Genomic DNA, 24,346 nt, shown 5'->3' on the forward strand with positions numbered 1-24,346 from the left:
CCTGGCAAGAAGTACAACTAACCCCAAAAGAAAATCATAATCAAGCGCTCCAAAATTAAAGACAAAGAAAGAATCCTGAAAGCAGCTCAGAAAAAAATGAAATGTTACCTACAAAGGAAAACCAGTAAAAGTACAATTAAGTGTTCTGGAATACCCATTTTTCACAATGTTACCTATAGCTTGTCATGATCCACACAGTTGAAAACCTTTGCATGGTCAATAAAGCACAGGTAAACATCGTTCTAGTATTTTCTGCTTTTTGCCAAGATCCATCAGATGTCAGCAATGATGTCCCTAATTCCACATACTTGTCTGAATCCGACTTGAATTTCGGTCAGTTCTCTGTCAAGATAGTTTTGCAGCCAATGTTCAGACAAATTTACTTGCCCTGTGAAAATAATGATATTGTTTCATGATTTCCACAGTCTTGGGTCACCTCTCTTTGGAATGGGCACAATTTTGGATCTCTTCTAATAGACTGGTCATGTAACTGTCTTTGAAATTTATTTTTTTAAAGCTATACAATATCTTATGTACAATCTTTACAAAGTAACACTTTCTAAAATAATATATCTGGACACAATAATATACACTTTAGAGAAATTAGCATCAGTAATTATATAAAGTTCTCTTCTAGGGTCCTGAAATTTAGGACAAAATCAGCTTAATTAGGACAAGCAATCTGTAAATAAATGTTATTGTGTCTCTGAAAAAAAATGTGTATCTGTAAATAAAATGTTATTGTGTCTCTGAAAAAAAAAAAAGAAAAAGAAGTACAACCAGAGATGTGTTTCCTAGCTACCTTCCCAACCACCTCTATTTGAAAGGCAGAGTTAACTAAAATTATCATGAATTCACTCAGGGCCGCAAACATTCAATTTGGGTTTGATTTTCAAAGAGCTGAAGAAAGCAAATGAGGGCAATATCGTCTTTTCCCATGTGGACGACTCAAAGGCCATTGGCATGAGCCTGTGGAGCACCCAAGAAAGCATGGCTGGCCAGTTACTGAAGGTGTTCTACTCTGAAAAAGACACAAAAAACTCAAGAGCAAATGCTGAAGAAAAGACTGAGAAGACAGAAGAGATATACCACCAACAGATAAGTTTCTGATTGAAATAAACCCACTAATGATAATGAGCTGAACATAGCCAATGGGTTATTTGGAGAGAAGACATACCTCTTTCTTCAGAAATATTTAGATTATGCTGAAAAAGATGACCATGCTGCTATGGAACCTGTTGATTTTGTGAACGCAGCTAATGAAAGTCAAAAGAAGATTAATTCCTGGGCGGAACAAGAATCCAATGAAAAAAATCAAGGACCTATGTCCAGATGGCTCAGTTGGTAACTCCACCAGGTTGATACTGGTGAACAGTTTACTTTAAAGGGAATTGGAGCAGTGAGTTTAAAAAAAGAATATACTAAAGAGGAAAAGTTTGGAATGAATAAAGAGCTCCAATAAATCTATGTGATGATAAAGCAGCACCAATCCTTTAATTTTACCTTCTTGGAGAATTTGTAGGCCAAAATTCTGGACATCCCATGAAAAAGCAATGATCTTTGCATGTTCCTGCTGCTACTGGATGACATAGATGGTGTGGGATTATAGATTAACTCCTGAGAAGTTGACCAATTGGATGAGCCCAGGGCACATGGCAGAGCAGATTGTGAGTGTACACCTGCCTTAGTTTAAAGTGGAGAGCGGTTATGATCTTGAGGACACCCTGGGCATCATGGGGTTAGTGGACACCTTCAGTGAGCACCAGGTGGACTATTTGGGAATGTATACAAGTTCCAGGCAGCACACCCATAAGTTACTGCACAGTTCCTTAATGGTGGTGACTGAGGAAGGCACCCAGGCTGTGACTGCCAGCGGTGTAGGCTTTAACATCACATCAGACTCTGATGATGAACAATTCCACCATAGTCGCCATTTACTGTTCTTTATCAAACAGAATGAGTCCAACAGTATCCTTTTCTTTGGCCAGCTTTCTTCTCTTAGGGCTGTCATTTCTATGACTTTGCTGTTGTTGGAGTATTCATATGATAATGGATATCATCTTTCTTTACAAATTTGTTTTATTTTCTTGCATTCCAGTCTTGTAGTCAAAGCTGATGACTGTATGATCAGTTACTCCCACAGTATGTGGGAGTCCTTGGATGGCCAAGTGATTAAATCCTCATCTACTAGCTCAAAGGCTGGTTGTCCAACCACATCCAGAGGTTCCAAAGAAGAAAGGCCTGCCAATCTGCCTCCAAAATGCCACAGCCTTGAAAAGCCTGTGGGGCATAGATTCATTCTGCACAAGCAGGGTCATCAGGAGTCAATCGACTTGATGGCAACTACAACAATAGCAATATTGACATGTATGTGTGTGTATAATTTTCTTAGAAAGTAAAACATCCTTTTGTTTGACATGTGTGAAGTGAGCCAAACCAAATAATGTATTTGGCTTACTAACAATCTTCCCTTCCTTGAAATTGTGGAAAGTACGTTGATTTCTTTTAGTTTTGTGCAAGTCTCTGCAATAAAGAGAATGGACTAACAAGACAAAAAGGACAAGAAAAGAAAGAAATGCAGCTAGAATGCTTTTTAAGAAGCAAGGAGGGTAAGACTTAGTCTCACATACTTTTGACATGTTATCAGGAGGGCCACACTTGACATCATGCTTGGTGAAGTAGACGGTTAGCAAAACAGAAAACCCTCAGTGATATGGATAGACATAGAGACGCAACAGTGAGCTCAAACAGCAACCATTTTTAGTATAGTTCACAATGAGGCTTCCTGCTTCCTACTTAAGGTCACTCTGAGTAGGAACTGACTTGATGGCACCTAAGAACAACATTTAAAAGTCACATTTATGAAACGTTTTGCCTCTTTTACATAAGAAGTCATATACATAAAAGTACTATACATAATGGGAAACCCTGAATTCAAGCAAAGCAAGGCATCAAAATGACATTCAGCAGTACTGAAATCCTATTTTTCTTTAAGGAGCTCTGGTAGCGTAGTGGTTGCGAATCGGGCTGTGAACTGTAAGGTCAGCAGTTCGAAACTACCAGCGGTTCCGCGGGAGAAAAATGAGGCGTTCTGCTCCCGTAAAGATTTACAGCCTCGGAAACCCTGTGCAGGGTCGCTATGAGTCGGAACCGACTCCACGGCACTTAACAACAACAATTGATTACAGAAAGGGGCTCTGGTGGAACAGTAGGTTAAGTGTTGTGCTGCTAACTGAAAGGTCAGTGGTTTGAAACCAACAGTCGCTCTGCATGAGAAAGATGAGGCAGTCTTCTGTAAAGATTTACAGACTCAGAAAACCTATGGTGCAGTTCTAAAGTCCTAGAGGGTCTTTGTGAGTTAGAATTAACTTGACAGCAGTGTGTTGTGGTGTTTTTTTTTTTCCCCAGATGTGGCATAGGGTAAGCACTGGACTGTGAACCACAAGGTCAACTGTTCAAACCCACCAGCTGCTCCTCGGAAACCCTACGTAGGGTCACTATAAGTTGAAACGAATCAGACAGCAGTTAAAAACAGTAACAACAACAACAATATAGATGCTAAATTCAGCAACTCTGAAAAAAAAAAAAAGATAGATATCAAGTTAGTAATTATTAAGGAATTTTGCTCTATATTTTAGCAGCTGGGAGCTAAAGATTCTTGTGATAATGAAGGGAGGTATAAATAGACTCAATTCTGTAAAGTGTCTAATAAATATATGTCTAAAGTGGCATGATGCTTCACAGACAGTGAAATCTTCTAGGGAAAGGTACTAGTCTTCCAAATGCTAAAGACAGCTTTCGGGATGCTTGTCTCAGTCGTGAAAATAATCATTGGCCTGTGTGCTTCCAGGGTGCCAAAAATAAATCAGGGTGGGCTAATCAGATTCAGTCAGTGGGACTAATGAATAGAAGGCAGTGGGCCAAGTGAGATCTAGGCAGTGAGCCTAAAAGAAATGTCATCTGTGCTATTTCTTTCTTCTCTGTCCTCTTTGCATCAACTTTTCCTGGAATCTATGTTCAGTAGAAAATTCTGATGTATGCCTCAGGCATATAGTCTCTGCTGGGAAGTTGAGCAGGAAGAAATAGTTAAAAGTAATGGGAATGGATCTGATAAATCTAGACAAAGCCAGTGCTGACTCATTTGGTGAATGGAAAAATATTTTAAACATTAAAAAAAAAAAAAAAAAAGTGGGTGGATTGCATGAATCTGCAGTGAAAATATTTCCACTGAAAATTCCTTTACATAAAATATTTAGTAGAGTGATTTCTCTGGTCCAACACCCTCATTTTACACTTTAGAGAACAGTGGTGGAAATGTCACATTGCTAATTAATGTCAGAACATGGTCTGGGATCCACGTATCCTTAGGCCTCTTGGTATTTATCTTTCCTGAGCTACAGCAAAAAAAAAAAAAGGTGCTTGACTTCAGCAAGGAAGAGGGAGCTCAAGAACCTGCAATCTGTTCTATGGTTAGTCCTGGGGGAGAAAAACTATTACAGAAAGAGTGGGCATTGTTTAAGAGGTGAGAAAAACAGGTTGAGCCCTAGTGGTTTGAGACAAGGAAGAACCTAGAACTGGCTACTGATATGTGTCATTGTTGTTAAGCGACAACAGAAAGAAACACTGACAGAACCTGCGCCATCTTCAGAATTATTGTTACGTTTGAGCTCATTGCTGCTGCCACAGTGTCAGTCAATCTCCTTGGGGGTGGGGGGGTGGGGTGGGTGTGTGTCTCCCTCTTTATTACTGATACTCTACTTCACTAAGTATGAAATTCTTCTCCAAGGACTGTTCCTCCTGATAACATGTCCAAAGTATGAGAGACGAAATTTGCATCATCCTGGCTTCTAAGGAGCATTCTGGCTATGTTTCTTCCAACATAGATTTGTTTGTTCTTCTGGCATTCCATGGTACTTGTCATACTCGTTTCCAACACCATAATTCAAATGCATCCATTCTTCCTTATTCATTGTCCAACTTTCACATGCATATGAGGCAATTGGAAATACCATGGTTTAGGTCAGGCACATTTTAATCCTTAAACTGATTTATTTGCTCTTAATGCATTAAAAAGGTCTTCAGCAGCAGATTTACCTAATGCAATATGTTGTTTGATTTCTAGACTGCTGCTTCAATGAACATTGATTGTGGATCCAAGCAAAATGACATTTTAGACTATTTCAACACTTTCTCCACATATCATGATGTGATTCATTGGTTAAATTGTGAGCATTTTAAGGTTTTGTTTTTACATTGGTGCAATCCATACTTATTTTCATCAGTATTTTAAATCATTTTCATTTCCGGCAAGTAAGGTTGTATCATCTGTATACCACAGGTTGTTAATGAGTCTTTCCCCAACCCAGAAACCATGTTCTCCTTCTATAATCCAGTTTCTCAGATTGTTTGCTCAGCACACAGATTGAATAATTATGGTGGAAGGATACAACCCTGATGCACAGCTTGTCAGATTCTGAACCATTCAGCAACCTTTTGTTCTTTTCCAGTGGCTGACTAGTTTTCTATGTAAAGGTTTCTCATGAGCAAAAAGAATTGTTCTGGATTACTTATTCATTGCAATGCTATCCATAGTTTATTGTCATCCACACAGTTAAGATTGTTTGCATAGTCCAAAAACACAAGTAAATATCTTTCTGGTATTCTCTGCTTTCAGCCAATATACATCAGATGTCAGCAATGATATCCCTAACTCCATGTCCTCTTCTGAATCTAACTTGAATTTCTGGCAGTACCCTCTTGATGTACTATAGCAAACATTTTTGTATTATCTTCAGCAAAATTGTGCTTGCATGTGATATTAATGATACTGTTTGGTAATTCTCGCATTCCATTTGAGCACCTCTTTTTGGAATGGGTATAAATATGGATCTTTGCCAATTGGTTGGTCAGGTAGCTGTCTTACAAATTTTTTGGCAGAGATGGGTGAGTGCTTTCAGTGATGCATAAGTTTGTTGACAGATTTCAATTTGTATTCTGTCAATTCTTGGAGCACTGTTTTTCACCAGTGCCTTAAGGGCACCTTGGACTTCCTCCTTCAGTACCATTGGTCCTTGATAATATGCTACCTTTTGAAATGGTTGACTGTCATTTCTTTTTGGTACAGTGATTCTGTATATTCCTTTCATCTTCTTTTGATGCTTTCTGCATCACTCAATATTTTGCCCATAGAATCCTTCAATATTGGTTCAATTTTTTTCCCACTGGTTTTTTCAGCTTGAGAAATGCTTAGTGTGCATTTTGGTTTTCTAAACTCTAAGTCTTTGCACATTTCATTATAATACTTGACTTTTTCTTCCTGAGCTGACTTTTGAAATTTTCTTTTCAGTTCTTTTGCTTCCTCCATTTGTTTTAGCTTCTCTCCTGGTGTGGAACTGCAGGATAATGTGCAGGATAGCAAGGCCAGTTTGAACCACAAGGTTGGCAATTCAAACCTACCACCTACTCCTCAGAAACTCTATTCAGGGTTGTTGTGTGTCGGAACCAATTTGACAGCACTTAACAACTACAACATGCTGGAGAGCAAGTTTCAGAGTCTCTTCTGACATCCATTTTGGTTTTTTCTTTCTTTCCTGTCTTTTTAGTGATCTTTTGCATTCTTCCTGTATGATATTCGTGATGTTTTGGTCTCTGAACACTAGTGTCAAATGCATCAAATCTGTACTTGACAAGATCTCTAAATTTAGGTGGGATATATCCAGGAAGTCCCGGTGTGGTGCTGTGGGTTAATGCACTGAACTGCAAAGTCAGTTTGAACTACAAGGTTGGCTGTTCAAGCTCATCATCCACTCCTTAGAAACCCTATACAGGGTCACTATGGGTTGGAACCAACTCAATGGCAGTTAACAACAGCAACATATTCAAGGTCATAGTTTGGCTGTCATGGACTTATCTTAATTTGTTTCTGTTTCAGCCTGAACTTGCAGAGCAATTGATGGTCTATTCCACAGTCTTCCCCTGGCTTGATTTGACTGATGATACTGAACTTTTCTACTCTCTTCCCACAGATTTGGTCAATTTGATTCTTGTGTATTCCATCTGGTAATGAACATGGGTATAGTCCACTTTTATATTATTTAAAAGAGATATTTGCAATGAAAAAAAATCACTGAATTTGCAAAATTCTATCACAGGATCTTTGGACACCATAGTGTCCAACTACTGATACTTTCTCTTTGTTTTCAACCTTTGTATTCCAATCAGTGCATCTTGATTACATGTTTGGTCAATTTCAGACTGAAAGATTTGGCATAATTATTTAATTTAATCATCACTGGCTTTAGTGGTTGGTGACTAATAGTGGTATTAATTATCTTCCTTGTAGGTATATGGGTATTATCCTATCACAGACAGGATAGGATAGATCTTTAAATGTTCTTTTGACAACAAATGCAGCACCATGTCTCTTGAATTTGTCGTTCCCAGAATAGCAACCATATGATAGAATGGTTCACAAGGGTCATACTGTCCATTTCAGCTCACTAATGTCTAGAGCAGATATGTCAGTTTGAGGAACAATGTGTGCCTCATCCAAGCCATGATGTTTCCAATAGTCTCAAACTCATGTGAAAGCTTAATAATAAATAAGGAAGATCATAGAAGAATTGATGCATTTGAATTATAGTTTGACAAAGAATAATCAAAGTACCACTGACTGTCAGAAAAACAAACAAATGTGTGTTGGAAGAAGTACAGCCAGAATGCTCCATAGAAGCCAGGATGGTGAGACTTCATCTTTCATACTTTGGACATATTATCAGGAGGCATAGCTTGCAGCAATACAACAACACACAAGTTACCACAATGCAACAAACTGACAGATGAGTCATGAGCCACTCATATGTACTGGTTAGAAATCCTAGGAAGTCTCCCAACAGCACTGGCAAATATAGCAAGTATTATCTATCGAACTCCTACTCTGGACCAGACTTTGTGCTGGGCATTTTATAAGCGTTTCTTCTTTCATTCCTTACAACTATCAGAAATATGTGGCATTTCCCCTACTTTACCCAGAAAAAGTAATTATTGAGTGAATTTTGACTCATGGAGACTCCATGTGTATCGGAGTAAATTGTGCTTCCTAGTTGTTGCTTTCTTCTTTTAAGAATCTTTATTTATTTATGTTGTTGATAATATATACAACAAAACACATCAGTTCAAGTTTCCACATGAACAATTTAGTGACACTGTTTACATTCTTTGAATTGTATAACCATTCTCACCCTCCATTTCTGACTTGTTCCTCCCTCATTAATATAAACCTACTGTTCACTAAGGTTCCTAGCTAAACTTTCGAGTTGCTATTGTTGGTTTAATTAATTTATTTTATTGTGACTTAGATGAAATTCACATAGCAAATTACTTTTTCATTCAAATCATACCTATTTTGTTCCCTGACATTAGTTGCAATCCTTTAAATGTAATAGTATTCTTTCCTCTTTCTCCTTGAGTCGTCCACTTCCATTCATCTTTTTTTCCTGCTCTTTTTTTTTTTTTTTTCGGGGTGGGGAGGTTGTCTGAACTTTGTTTCTGGGGTATATGTTGCCCTTTGGTCTTGTGTGGTTGATTAGTCTGAGACCTAATTTCCTGTGTTATTCACTTTATAGGTCTGTCTATTGTTTAGCGGAAATGTGATTCCTGAAGATGGGTTCAATTCCAGATTTAAAGAGTGTCTGAAGCCCATAGTCTTGGGAGTTCCACCAGTCTCTGTCAGACCACTAATCTGGACTTTTATATGATTTTAAAATTTGTTCTGCATTTTTCTCACACTTTGTCCTGGACCTTCTATTGTAATCCTAATCAAAGTGGTCAATAATGGTAGCCAGGCACCATCTAGTTCTTCTGGTCCTCCATATGACTTTAATGACTGTTTTTAAGGAAGTAAATCAACAGGCCTTTTTTTCTGAGGTGAATGTTAACAACCAACCCTTCAGTTAGCAGCCCCGCACATTAAAGACTCATACCATCTAAGAACTCCTTTTTACCCAAAGAGGTTAATTAACTTATTTCAAAGTAAGTGTTGTTGTTGTTGTTAAGTGTCGTCAAGTCAGTTCCAACCCATAGCGACCCTGTACAGGGTTTCCGAGGCTGTAAATCTTTACAGGAGTAGAAAGCCTCATCTTTCTCCCACGGAGCAGCTGGTAGTTTCGAACCGCTGACCTTAAGGTTCATAGCCCAATTCATAACCACTATGCTACCAGAGCTCTTCAAAGTAAGTGACAGACCTGGAATTAAAGGATTTGAGTTTATATTACTGTTCTGCTACCTGTTAGCTGGGTGAACTTGTAGAAGTCCCAGACTCTCTTAACATTTTCTTTTAATATATAAAATGTAAAATATGAACAAGTTTGCAATGGAATTTTTGTGAGGATTCAATGTCATTTATGAAGTTGCTAATCATATAAACTCAGTAACAGTTGTATTTCAAAGGTTATTGTGTTTAACTTCAGTTGTGAATCACTCAATGACCATTAAATTATATGGGTTTTATAAACACTCATTTAACTAATTCCAAACACTAAAATATTCTGTAATTATGTACACTAGATATTTTATTCATAGAGCATTGAAGAGCTAGCTAATTTATTAAGTAAGCAACAAACACACATTATCTAAGTGTCAGCTTGGCATCAGGCATCATGCTAAGTGTTAGCAATAGGCAAATGAGTAAGACAAGGTCCTTGAACTCTAGGAGTTCAGACTCTACTGAGAGAAGAACACTCAAACTCTTAATTAGAATTCAATCTGAGAAGTGTTATTAGTCACTGAGTTGAAAAACAGTCTAGTTGACATATGCATTTGCCAATTGTTCAGGATTTCTTAAATGGTTCCCCCTTCTATTAGGACGTTGCTTCTTCCCCACTATAAAGCCAACAAGGTACTAGCTATTGTTAGTTGCTGGCGGTTGCTAATTATGGTGCCCATCTCCTATGTCAGAGGAGGTGGGATTTTGTTTCACTCTGAGTGAGTTCTGAGACCTGGTTCCTCGTCTGTTAAGATAGTTATAGAAATGCCAATGTGGACCAAACCCGGCCAACTAGAATGCTTCCTGTGAAATTTTACACCTGGTATTTGTGGGAAGGAGCTCCTTTTCTTCTCTGGTTTAAGTAGGTATGCATGCAAAGCCAGAGAAGTCAGTATCTACCGCAAGAATACAGCTGCTTGAGGCAGAGGCCCAGGTCCCAGTCAACCCTAAGGCCAGCTTAACCTCAAGCCACTGAGTGAATAAATCTGTTTATTATTTATGCTAAGTCAGATTTTTCAAAGATCTTGGCCAAAAAAAGAATTTTTGAGCACTGTGGGTATGTTGGAGTCCTGGTGTGGTGCTGTAGGATAAGCACTGGACTGTTAACTGCAATGTTGACAGTTCAAACTTACCAGCTGCTCCTCAGAAATGCTATTTGGGGTTGCTGTGAGTCAAAACCAACTTGATGACACTGGGCATGTAAACAAGGAAGCAATTCTACTTCTGCAGATGAGTGTGAGTGAAGTTTTTAGGGAAGAAGGGATATTTGAAAGATGCTGAGGAGTTGACTGGGTGAAAAAAGAGCAAAAAAGTCATTTGTAGGAGTGGGAAGAGGGTCCACAGTCTTCTGGAGTGCTTAAATAGTGGTTAAATGTTCAGAGAAGAGGGTGGTAGCCCCAGCTCAAGATGAGACTTGCTGAGTTTGGACTCTGGTTTTTTTTTAAAACCAAAGAAAATCATGAATTGTTTAATTAGTTAGGAATATGAGAATAGTTTGAGCAACTAGGCCTGTAAATTCAGTTGAGATATAATGAGACTCTCAGCAAGTGAGGCTGCATCAATCATGCCCATATGATGTACACCTAGAGCTGTGAATGCAATCAATGATTAAACTGAGCAGAGGGCATTTTAGAGGGGACACTTAGAAAAGTTCTGCTGTGCTGTTACAACATAGGAAGCAATAGGGTATGCAACTATTTTAAATAATAATATTAATTATGTCCAGTGCTTATACAGCACTTACAGCCATGATTCTTTGCAGACATTATCTAATTCATCCACTTAATATCCTGTCCAGCTCTCAGGAAATCTCTCCCAGGTAGATTGTCTTTCCACTTAGTGCCTTCAGGAAGATGGAAATCCCAGAGCTGCTCAGCCAGCAATCCTCCAGACACTTTCCTAGACTTAGTCACAACTCCCATTTAGAAATTTTTAGGGCAGAATTTAGATGTTGATCTCACAGGCAAGGGAGAGCATCCCACTCATCATCCACTATTTACCCTTTCATTCATCAGATGTTTTGTTGAGCAAAAGCTATGTACAATGATATTGGTGATACCTTTCTTTGGGAGTAAACAGGCAAGTGTCATGTGACTTCATCTTTTCTAGAATTATGCTTTACTACTCGAATCGGGCTGCGAACCACAAGGTCAGCAGTTAGAAACTACCAGCTGCTCCATGGGAGAAAGATGAGGCTTTCTGCTCCCGTAAAGATTTATAGCTGTTCCAGGGTCGCTATGAGTCGGAACCAACTCCACGGCACATAACCACCACTAGCACCACTATTAAAAACTATACAGGATCACTATGGGTCGGAACCAACTCAATGGCACTTAACAACAACAATTACTAATACCAGATTGCTGCTATGGTACTATGGGTTAAGGTGCTGGAAGGTCAAGTTGGTTTGAACTTCAATGTCAGTGGTTCAAGTTCACCAGCTGCTCCTTGGAAACCCTGTATAGGGTTGCTATGGGTCAGGGCAGTCTTGATGGCACTTAACAACAACTACTAATAACAGTAACAACAACAACTGATAATAATAATGGGGTGTTGGTATGGCGCTGGAGGATAATGCATTGGACCATAAGGTAGGTTTGAATTGTAAGGTCGACAGTTCAAACCCACAAGTTTCTCCTTAGAAACTCTATATAGACTCACAATAAGTCAAAACCGACTCCTTGGTACTTATCCGCTAATAATCATAATAATACTGGACTTCTGGTGTGGCACTGTTAGATAAGCCCTGGACTGGTAACTGTAATGTTGGCAGTTCAAACCTACCAACTGCACCTCAGAAACCCTCTGCTGGGTGGTTTTAAATCAGAACCAACTCAACAGCACTTAACAACCACAATATTACTAGTAGGGATAATGACAAGAAGAATGATAATAACATAATAAAGAACAAGGAACTTACATCGCTCACTATGGGCTGGAAACCTGTTCATTCAGCAGGTGCTTGAAAAATGCTTACTAAATGAATATGCTGTGTAATATCATAACCTTTTCAGGTGGAGTGTGTCATTTCTTTACTTTCATGGGATTCTGAGCCTGCATCCATTCCTTTCAAGTTTTGCAGTCTCAGATACTTCTGATTTTTTTTTTTTTTAAATCATTTCAGAATACAGAGGCCTCATCTCTTTTTTTTGTCTCTAATTTGGTTCAAACTCAAATGTTAGGGAGGTGATATGTATGGAAACAGCAGTCTAGTGTAAGAGGATATGAATGATAGAACAGCTAGCAGAAATGTCATTAAAAATCAACCATTACCAAAAAACAAAGCTGACCTGACCAAAGAAAACCAATCTGTGCCAGATTACAACTCTTGGTTTTGGAGCAGTGTCGTTTGCTTGATGAAACAGCTCATTGCCAAATCTTCAGCTTCTGATCTTACTCTGTTTGCTAGCCCAATTGGAGTGTGGGATGTTAACTAAATTCTGCTACTGAGTAAGCATTAATTTGAAATAAATATAAGCACCATCTCCTTATCAAGTTGCCATCTGGGTGTGTGTATGTGTAAGCTGGCAGTTCATTACATATAATAATGCATTATCTCCTGACTTCCAGTATGGACTCAAGGGGAAGCACTGCAGACTTCTTAATTTTGGAGATCAAACAAAACGTGCTTGAGGATAGGATTCAACTTGGCAATTTCAAGTGAAATGAATGGAGTGTTTGCTCTGAAGAGATGTGTCAAGATTTAAGACAATATGCAGGATAATAAGAACAGCCGTAGAATCACATTTTATATTTCATAAGGCAGGCTCAAACACTTTTTCTCATTTGAGCTTCAAAACATCCCAGGTTATATCTCAGCTTGCAGGTTAAGATATGGAGGCTCAAAGAGACTGGATGTTGCAAGGTAACCCTTTTGTCATGTAGAGGAGCCAGCACTCAAGGCAACTCTTTTAACTCCAAACTGAAGTGTAGCTCTGTAGGATAAACATTGGACTGTTAACCACAAGATCAGGAGTTCCAACTTACCAGCTGCCCCTCAGAAACCCTATACTACAAGGTAACTATGAGTCGGAACCCACTTAAAGGCACTTAACAACAACAACATTATACTGAAGTCTCCGGAGTCCTGGAGCCAAGATGGTGTGTTGCTGTGGGATAAAGCACTGGACCTTTAGGTTTTTCGCCATTCAACCTCACCAACCACTCCTCAGAAACGCTATACAGGGTCTTTGTGAGTCAGAACCGACTCAATGGCATTTAACAACAATCTTTCCTATGGACTCCTAATGTGGTGCCATAGGATAAGCACTCCCATAAAGATTTACAGCCTTGGAAACCCTGTACAGGGTCACTATGAGTTGGAACTGACTCCACGTCACATAACAACAACAACAACAAGGATAAGCACTGGACTGCAAACCACAAGCTGCCTCTTGGAAACCCAGTCAGGGTGGCTATGAGTTGGAACTGACTAGAAGGCACTTAACAACAACTATCAACAACTTTTCATATGGAGTCTTGTTGTGGAGCTATAGGATAAACTCTGGGCTGTTTACTGCAAGGTCTTCTGTTCAAACCCACCAGCTACTCCTCAGGAACCTTACCCTATACAGGGTTTTTAATGAATGGAAACTGACTTGACAGCACTTAAGAACCTTTCATATATACACTGAATTGATAGTAGACACCCTCAGCACCAAATGTGACTCAAAATGTGATATTGTGAAGAAAGGCAGACCTAGGTTCAAATCCCAGTGAAATGATTGTGTCTCTTTTTAATTCTTTGAGCCTCAGTTGCTGCAGGTAAATTATGGAATTCATACATCTACCTATCATGATAGGAGTCCAGGTGTGGCAATGTGGGTTAATGCGCTGGACTGCAAATCCGTTTGAACTGCAAGGTTGGAGGTTCAAGCTCACCAGCCACTCCTCAGAAACCCTATACAGGGTCACTATGGTTCAGAACAAACTTGATGGCACTTAACAATAACAATTACAGCTATCATGATTAGTTTCCTGGACAGGAACAAGAGATTATATGTGGGAATTACCTAATTCAAAAGTTCCCAAAACAATGGCTAATGGTTACTATAAATTTTATGATTTACTTTTTTCTCATTGATTTTCTTAAGAATATATTGATGATAGAAGTGGTTTCTTATTAGGTCACTAATACAGTGCTTCTACTGGAGAAGGATGTCATGTTTGGTAAAACTGAAGGTCAATGAAAAAGAAGAAGACTCTCAATGAGATGCAATGATATGATTACTCATATGTAACAACAATCTTGAGGCTGGTGCAGAACAAGGCAGTCCCTGTTGGTGTAGTACACAGGGTTAATATGAGTTGGAACACTACCCAATGAGTCACATAAAGTTCAATAACCATTCTGATTTTTAGACTATTTATTCAGTAGGCAGTATTATTCCTCTTGGTAGCATGAGAAGCAAGATCAGTCAGTATTTCTTTCTCTATTGTGCCTGTGTGTGACAGCCTGAGTGAACCTGTTTAACTGGAGGTTACCATGGTAACAGTTTCCAGTACCTACAAAGATGGGTTTAGAGAGCTGAGAAGGTGTGCATGGCTGAGGATTGATTGGGGAAGAGGTGGAGCCAAACCCAGCAAGCCACAAAATACATTTATTTGTTTCCCATGATTCAATGATGGGGAAAATTCTAAAAATTAGCAACGTTTTTTTTCTGGTTTAATGCATTATGTAAACTAGGGGCTTCTGACACATTCGTTTCCTGTGAAACAAGTCTTATTTTATAAAACGAACCACTGACAAATATAATCTTGCCTGAATTTTAAATTTTCCAAGCCTTCTTTTCTAGCCTTAACAGTATTTATAGTTTCAAAGTGGTTTTATCTCAGAAGGATGCTTGTAAAAATGTAGCTGTCCCACTTATTGAAAAATAATGTGAAAGATGTTGGTGCTAATCATTTATTTGAGAATGGATGAATTCAGTCATATTTCCCCACAGGCTGTGAAATGTCTCTCCAACTGTGACACTAGTTAATTAAATCCCAAAGATAGCGAGCAAAGAGTGTAGCCTACTTACCAAACACACTGTTCATAGCTTATTTAGGTGGAACCCTTGTGACATTTTATAAATGCTGACCCTCCACTCCCTCCCATCTGCCTTTCCCCCTTGTCACTGAGTTGTTAACAGCAACAGCAAAACTGGACAGACCTTTAAAGTAGATCATTCCACTACCCTTATTCTCACTTGGGTTTTATGGTGCTCTTCAAAGACTGTTCCTCAGAGACCGGAGAAATTAAAGTTCAGAACTAAATGAGATAGGATGGAATGCTTTACACATATGCTTTGCTTAATGTTTACCCTCATTTTTTTTTTCAAGTGAGTACCTACTGTATATGTTTGGTACTACAATATGATAGGATAGAAAATTAGTTGAATTTGGAGTAAGCCGAGAAAGAAAACAAATTATTTTAATAATTACAAGGAAAAACATGTAGCGACGTATATGAGGATCAATGGGTACCTACCATTGGGAGATAAAACCTAGAGCAATCAGCAAGGGGACCTAACCCAGAGGACATAGCAGGGGACCTAACCTTGAGTTCTTGTTGAGAAGTGCCTTGAGTCTATTCAGATTCATAACAACCCTGTATAGGGTTTCCAAGGAGCAGCTGGTGGGTTTGGACCATGGACCTTGCAGGGGGCAGTCCAGTGCTGATCCTACAGTGCCACACCAGGAGTCTTAATCTAGAATGTTGTTGTTGTTAGGTCCCATTGAGTCATTAAATCTGGGGCTTAGAAAAATGACTTAGTAGGAATCACTTTAATAAAGAGTTACAGAAAAAATACTTGATATTAAGAACAGTGCATACGTCATAGATCTGTGAGTTGGAGAAAGCACAGTGTATTTGAAAAAACAAAGTAATATCAGAATGACCAATAATAGAGACTAGATCAAAGTAGGCTTTGCTATTGTTGTTTGTTGTAAAGTGCCATCAGTTCTGACTTATAGGGGGCCTGTAAAGGGCTTCTGAGGAGCTGGTGGTGCACTTGAACTGCTGATCTTGTGGTTCAAACAGACCTTGCAGTCCAGTGCATTTGTAGACCTTTTTAAAAGGTGATTGGTTGTATGCTGTGGAGTCAGTTTTGACTCATTGTGACCCTGTATTGGGTTTCCGAGGCTGTACATCTTTGCAGGAGCAATAAACCTCATCTTTTTCCCACTGAGCAACTGGTAGATTTGAACTTCTGACCTTGAGGTTAACAGCCTGGCATAGTGCTAAAGTCACTTAAGTTCTACTAAGGAAAGGAGTAAAATGAGAAGATTAACATACCAAAGTTTATTAAGTTAATTTCTGGCTCCTGAATTTCCATGGGAAGGATTTCTTACTGGAAAAATAGTTAAAACTCACCATTTGGGATGGAAGGGAACACTCTGAGGTGTGAGTATGAAAGACAAGTCATATACACAAACCACCTAGCAAGCTAACTAAAATGAAAAACAAAACAAAATAAAAAACCAAAACAGACAGCCAAACTAGAATTCAAGTTACAAAGCAAAGAATGGCTTTAGTCCAGAGAGCAAGGAAAGCCATGGAAGGGAAGAGCCTACAAGATGTGTGATGCTGGTATAGAGAAGGAACAGTCACTGGAAACACCCAGATGGAGAAAGAGTCAAAGTGCATTTTAAACTACAAATGACTAATGTTCCATTTGAAGTTAGCATCATTGCAAAGTAAACCCTTTTCCATATCCCACGTACCAATCTTTACTAAAGTTGGTTGCTTTCAAAAACAATTTGTGTGAGTGGATTTTTGTGTGGATCTTGCCTAAGGGGCTGAACTTCACATCCATGCTTTTTGATTCTGAAGCAGCATTTGGAGGAAGTTGGTGCTTGAGGGCAGAGACAATCATTCAAATGAAAATTTCACCAAGTTAGCAAAAAGCCCAAGGGGGATTTGTATTTCCATTGCAGATTTCGTTTCTTGTTTTTTTTTTTTTTGTTGTTGTTGTTAAGTGCCCTCAAGTCCATTCCTGACTCAAAGCAATCCTGTAGAGGGTTTCAGATGAGCAGCTGGTGAGTTTGAATGGCTGATCCTGTAGTTCAAACTGACCTAGCTGTGAAGTGGAGTGCTTAGCCTATAGTACCACATCAGGCAAAGTATGGTTGTTGTTGTTGATAAGTGCCATGGAATTGGTTCCGACTAATAGCCATGCTGTGGAATAAAGCACTGATCACAGGTTGGTTTGAACCACAATGTGTTCAAATTCACCAGCGGCTCCTTGAAAACCTTTTAAAGGGTCTCTATGAGTCTGAAATGACTGGACAGCACTTAATAACAACAATAGGGTTTCCGAAGAGTACCTGGTTCATATCATAGTCCAGTGCTTATCCCTTATCAACTTTGTGGTTCATAGTCCAGGGCTTATCCCTTATCAATGGGAAACTACAGTGCCATACCCAGCGTCCAAAGTATGTATATGGGTGCATGTGTATATATGTGTGTGTGTATGGTGGTGGTGGTGTGCCATAGAGTCGGTTCTGACTCATAGCGACCCTGCATAGGGTTTCCAAGGCTATTGTTAGGGTCCGAGACCACCACCCAATAAGGAGACCAAGAGACAAAGATAATGCAAAAGCAGGCGGGCAGTGTAGTGCTCAGAGGTGTTACAGCAGTGTTACTGCATCAGCTCACCAAAGCTCGACCCCAAGCAGTTCACAAACCACACCTTATATAGGGTTTTGGGACACACCATGGGAGGGGGATATGCAAACTAGGATTACAACTTTCACCCAATGGAGCATTCAGAAACCACGGGATCCAATAGATTTAAACATAACATCACATAAGTAACCTATAGTACTAAGACTTTTTCCAGTCCTGCAGCCTTCATCTTATCTGTTATCTGTTCTGGCCACCTGGCCTGTGAGTCTTCAATTGTGACAGTTTTAAGAGTGTGCTCTTTACCCTGCATTTGTGTCTCTTAAAATATTCTGTTGGGGACTTGCCTAGCCATGCCTGGTTGTTCTTATGGCCCCGGCCTGAAGCAGGTCTCAGAGCAAGCTCTTATACCTGAAGTGGCGATTCTTGCTCTGAGCCCTACTTTCAGCCGCCCACTTTTATTCTCACACTATAAATCTTTACGGGAGCAGAAAGCCTCAGCTTTCTCCCACAGAACAGCTGGTAGTTTTGAACTGCTGACCTTGCAGTTCGCAGCCTGGTTTGTAACCACTATGCTATCAGAGCTCCTTGTGTGTATATGTATATATGTATACATACATATACATACACATACATATATATATACATATATATACACACACATATACACACAACATATACACACACATACACACAGCATATACACACACACACACATATATATACACACATACACACACACATATATATACATACACACATGTACACACACATATATATACACACACACATAGATGTATGTGTGTATGTGTGTGTGTGTGTGTATGGAGTCCTGGCATGACACCATGAGCTAAAGCACTGGATTGCAAGGTTGGTTTGAATCACAAGGCTGACAGTTTAGATTCACTTGTACAGGATTTCCGAGGAGCAGCTGGTGTGTTTACACTGCTAACCTTGTGCTTGTCAGTCCAGTGCTTTTCCTACAGCACCACACCAAGACAGAGAGACCTCACTTACCCTGTCCTCTGGCTACACGCACCAATCAGGTATCTATACTGCGACCAGAAAGAATTCCCTGCTCCTTGAGAACAAAATGACATTTCATTCCTACTGCAATGGAGTCCTGGTGTCGTGCTGTAGGATAAGCACTGGACCTCAAGGTTACTGGTTCAAATCCACCAGACGTTCCTTGGAAAATGTACGCAGGGCCATTTTTGGTTGGAACTGACTTGATGGCACTTAACAGCTAAAACAATGAGACAAAAGTGTTTAAGCCCTTCACTCTTAACTAAAAGGTTGGTGGTTTGAGCCCGCCTAAAGGAGCTCTGGTAGCATAGTCGTTAAGAATTGGGCTGCTAATCTCACGGTCAGAAGTTGAAAACTACCAGCTGTTCCGTGGGAGAATAATGAGGCTTTCTGCTCCCATAAAGATTTACAGCCTCAGAAACCCTGTACAGGTTCGCTATGAGTCCGGACTGACTCCATGGCACATAACAAAGGCACCGTGTAAGAAAGGTCTGGTGATTTGCTGCTGAGAGGCCACAGCCTTGAAACCCTGGTGAATTGCAGTGGTCTGAAATACATGGGCTTGCCTTAGGTGAAAACTGACTCCACTGTAACTGATTTGGTATCTATACATAAATGAAGAAAAGATGGACGTTGGCAAAGACTTCATTTTGCTAGGATCCATAATCAACACTCATGGAAACAGTAGCTGAGAAATCAAACGACATTGCATTAGGCAAATCTGTGGCACAAGACCTCTTTAAAATGCTCAAGAGCAAAGATGTCAGTTTGAGTACTAAGGTACTCCTGACTTAAGCCATGGTATTTTAAATTGCCTCATATGCATGTAAAATTGGACAATAAATAACGAAGACTTAAAAGAATTGATGCATTTAAATTATACTGAGAATATTAAAAGGTACCACGGACTGCCAGAAAAACATACAAATCTGTGTTTGTCTCTCATACTTCAGACATATAATCAGTAGAGACCAGTCCCTGGAGAAGGACATCATGCTTGGTAAAGTGGAGGGTCTGTGAAAAAGAGGGTGGCCTACCCCAACAACAAGATGGATTGGCACAGTGGCAGCAGCAATGGACTCAAGTGTAGCAATGATTGTGAGGTTGGCACAGGAGAGGATAGTTTTTCATTATGTTGTGCATATGATTACTGTGATCAGAACTGGCTTGATGGCACCTAGAAAAACATAATGAGTTTGTGATACCTGTGGGACATCCAGGTGGAAATGCCAGGTAAATGATGATGGGGTATATAGGTCTAGGACTATAAGAGAGGTCTGAATCTATTATTTGGAAATGATGAAAACCTCATAGGTGGTAGTTCAAACCATAGAATTAAAGAGATACCATAAAGTGTGGGAATGTGACTATTTTTATCAATTGGCAAATACTGTCGAATGAGTTTGAACTTCCAACCTTGCTGTTAGCAGTCAAGTCCTTATGCTTACTTATCAAGAACTAACTTTGTGCTAAGTACTTTATAGGCATTATAATTAACCCTCTAACAACCCTATGAAATAGATCATGTTATTTGCATTTTACAGGTACAGTGTTTGAGCTTCAGAAAGATTAAGTAACAAGTTTAAGGTTACATAGTTTTTCAGTGGTGGACGTAAGTGTTAAAACTGCGTTCCTCTGATTCCAGAACCCTCATATAACATTGATAAATCACTCCCTTTCTATTCTGCCATGAGCTGCACCTCAGGACTGTCTTACTCTTTGTTAACTATGTTGCTTTAAGATAGATCATTTTTATTACATGTGCCATTACAGGGCATTTGGCTGTAGTGCAAAGAGTAGAAATTTAAAAACAAATAGGCTGGATTTGAATGCTAGTTCATCAAATACTAACTAAATCGCTCTGGGCTTTAGTTTCCTCTTCTATAAAATGGGGAAAAATATCTATGTTACAAAATTTCTGTGCGGTTAAAATGAAAAAATGCAGCTGAGATAATAGTCATATTTTAAGCCTTGCACACATTAAATGCTTAATTTAGTGGCTTTAAAAAGTAGAATTTGTACTTAGTGAATCTTGCTAATGATTTTTTTGTTAGCTGCATTGCAAAGTGTTTTGACTATCATAAGAAACCTAATAGCCAACAAAAAGAAATTTAAGTCTCACTAAAATAAGAAACCCCTAGATCATAATACATTGCAATGAGTTTGCAAATTCGCTAAGTGCAAACTCTGAAACAATAATGACACAATTATTCAGTGTGCATTTTTTAGCTTCAACATTAGTTCAGATTTGTTGTTATCTGAGCTAGCTATTGACAAGTATAATTCAGTCAGAAATATTGCTTCTTATTACAGGAGCACTGGTGGTACAGTGGGTCACTCACTGGGCTTCTAACTGCAAACTTAGAGGTTCAAACCTACCAGTCACTCCTCAGGAGAATGGTAAGGGAGTCTGCTTCCATAAAGACTGACAATCTTGGAAACCCTAAGGAACAACTCTGTTCTGCCCTGTAGGATCTCTTGTTGTTAAAGTGCCATTGAGTTGGTTCTGACTCATTGTGACCCTGTATAAGGTTTCTGAGGAGTGGCTGGTAGGTTTGAACAGCTGACCTTGGGGTTCAAACTGACCTTGTGGTCCAGTGCTTGCTTATCCTGCAGCACCACACGAGGACTCTATGGGATCACTGTGAGTTGGTAGAGAGGCCTTTTGTTTCTTTCCATATTTGCCCTTTTAAAGTAGCCTCTGAACTAGTCTCAAATGCACCTATTTCTTGCTTCTTCAAAATGCTGGATTATGAAGATTAACTGGATTATGAAGTAAAAGGATCATAATAAAACATTGATATTATTAAGAGTGAAGAGCATAGCATTAGGGGGAAAGCGATCTCTTGCTTGCACAATAGTTTTCTCAACTGTAAATAAAAATAGTAACTTCTCTCTGCTATACTCTTGTGATGACTACATTGGATTTTTGTTGTTGCTGTGTTGTCAAATCAGTTCTGACTTAAAGTGACACAGTAAAGTGTTTCCAAAGAGCAGCTGGTGGGGTTTGAACCACAGACCTTGTGGCTATCTTATAGTGCCACACCAATCTTTATAAAATACCTAGTACAGCTGGGTACATTCTGTTGTTGTTAAGTACTGTTGAGTTGGTTCCAATTCATAGCAACCCTGCATAGGGTTTCTGAGGAGCAGCTGGTGAGTTTGCGCCTCCGACATTGTGGTTCTAGTCGACCTTGTGGTCTAATGCTTTATCTCACAATGAATTTGGCTGTAACATGGAGTTTGAGACAAAGAGGTAGTGACTGATAAAATGGGATTAGGGGCAGATTGTGCAGGATTTTGAATGTTAGGCAGAAGAATTTGCTTTCCATTTGGTAGCCTCAGAAATCCTGTAGGAGAAGCACTGGATTACAAGATCTTGTGAACTGCAAGGTTGGCCGTTCAAACCCATTAGTCAATCCTTGGAAACCCGATACGAGATCACTATGATTTGGAACTGACTTGACAATACTTACCAACAACAAAATATATGCCTCAGGTGCTTTTCTTCTGCTTCCGTGGCTCTTTTTGTGTTGGTTCTGCCTGGAATATCCCTTCCCCCACCTCAAACATTGAACTCAACCTGATACTCCAAACCCACAGCCATCAAGCCAATTCCAACTCATAGCAATCCTATGAGACAGAGGAGAACTGCTCCTTAGATTTTCCGAGGTTGTAAATCTTCATGGGAGCAGACAGTCTCATCTTTCTCCTGAGAAGTGACTGGTGGATTTGAACCACTGGCCTTATGGGTAACAGCCCAGTACTTACCCAGATCTCACCTTCCTTAAGGATGCTTTCTGATCACCATAGAAATAACCAATCTCTTTCTTCCTATAAGCCTGCCAGTCCTATCTCTGCATATCCTCAGGATACATCATTCTTACATCATAGCATACACGTTTAGTAACAGGCAGATTGTTTATGCAGTAAGTGGTGGAAATCATTTTAAATGACTCTTCTCTTTTACCAAGATCTTGCTTTTCTCCAGTTGGAAGTTATAACATCTACTTTAAACCAGTATATAAATAAAAGGAGGGAAATGTTCAGATTTTCCATATAAAACTAGAACATTTTCTGTACTCATCTTCATTTCACAATGTTAACTTGGATTTGTCACCATTTCTTTCTTTTCACAGCACGAGTAACATGTTCAGTTTGCAATGATGCTATTTTGAATTACAAGAAGTCTTGAACAACAATCTGATATTTATGTTTTATAAATGAAGCTCAAAAATATCTTTGTCTTTGGGAACAGCTGTAAAAAGACAGTATGCAATTTATAGCACCAACTGAAAGGATGGCATTCTTTGGAAAGGATGGGTATTTATATAAATCATGGTGTGGTCTTTGGTGTTAAGGAAATTTCATCAGTTTTACTTTACAGTCTGCACTTGTTGCTAGTTAGCATTTCATAATTAAATATTTCCTTATTGCTTGTTGCAATGTGTATTCTAAAAGGCAAAATTAGAAACATTTGCATCATTCAAATGATTTTTAAAATAATGTTTGCCATTAGAAAATTTTGATGTCTCAGAATAATTTCTCTCAGGATTCTTTACAGAATGTTTAAATCTCTTTCCACACCTCTCCTGTTATTTTAAATCTGCTGTTCTTGAAGGTTCCTCTGTGGCCTGAGACAAATACGCCAAGCAAATTTGTAATCGTCTACAGTTTAAACAAAAGATCTCTGTTTATAAAGCTTTTATTCAACGCTAAGAAAGCTTTAATAAAATCAGAGCCTGCTGTACTTTCACTGCAGGGTGAAAGTACTGCCTAGGTTTGGAATCAGAAAAAGAAGAAAAGATAGAGACAAAGAAACAAAATAATTTCTAAAACCAATGCCAGTCTGTTTTATATTCTGAAACGTGCCTTTCATATTTTTAATAGCAATCTGAAATATACTTCTAATCAATATTCATTTTCCATTTGCTAGCTACTCTATTTCTAGTCCCCCTCCCAACATAATAGGGCCCGCCACCATTCTTTTGTACCTCCTTTCCTTTCCCCATTTCTTTCTGTCTTTGTATTATTTCTCAAAGTCTGTTTTGTGCTATATTTGGTTAGCTCTATTGTGTGATTTTCCTAGCTGATTTTAACCTCCTAAAGACAAGGAATAAGATATCACTATCATTGTATCTAGCAATTGGGAATTTAATCTTTCTAAAATAAGTCCATCCATTTATCCATCTATCTAACATTTATTGACCTATTATGTGTCTGTCCAGTCTATTTTGCATGTACTAGAGTATCTATGACTATTTATGGATAATTAATACAATTCTCTATTATTGCATTATAGAAACGAAAGAATAGTTGGTCAATCAAAGGGAGATGTTAGGGAGAGAGGCATGAACTAAGTGGGAGGAAATTGGGAATCATATAAAAAAAATGACAAAAAGAATATGAAGAGAGGGTATGGGAGAGGATGAAGAAATACAAACTAGGAA

The 24,346-nt window shown here is 39.0% G+C and overlaps 1 protein-coding gene and 2 pseudogenes across 2 annotated transcripts in view; 2 read left to right on the top strand and 1 right to left on the bottom strand.

The window, feature by feature from the left end:
* Positions 1-672, top strand: part of LOC102814983 — a 3,182-nt pseudogene extending 2,510 nt beyond the window's left edge.
* PTPRO (protein tyrosine phosphatase, receptor type, O) overlaps positions 1-24,346 on the bottom strand; it is a 345,855-nt gene that overhangs the window by 152,551 nt on the left and 168,958 nt on the right. The window lies entirely within an intron of this gene.
* The window catches only part of LOC102815350, a 30,366-nt pseudogene continuing 6,868 nt past the window's right edge, over positions 849-24,346 (top strand).

This window comes from Chrysochloris asiatica, unplaced genomic scaffold (genome assembly GCF_000296735.1).
Source record: "Chrysochloris asiatica unplaced genomic scaffold, ChrAsi1.0 scaffold00086, whole genome shotgun sequence".
Lineage (NCBI taxonomy): Eukaryota > Metazoa > Chordata > Mammalia > Afrosoricida > Chrysochloridae > Chrysochloris > Chrysochloris asiatica.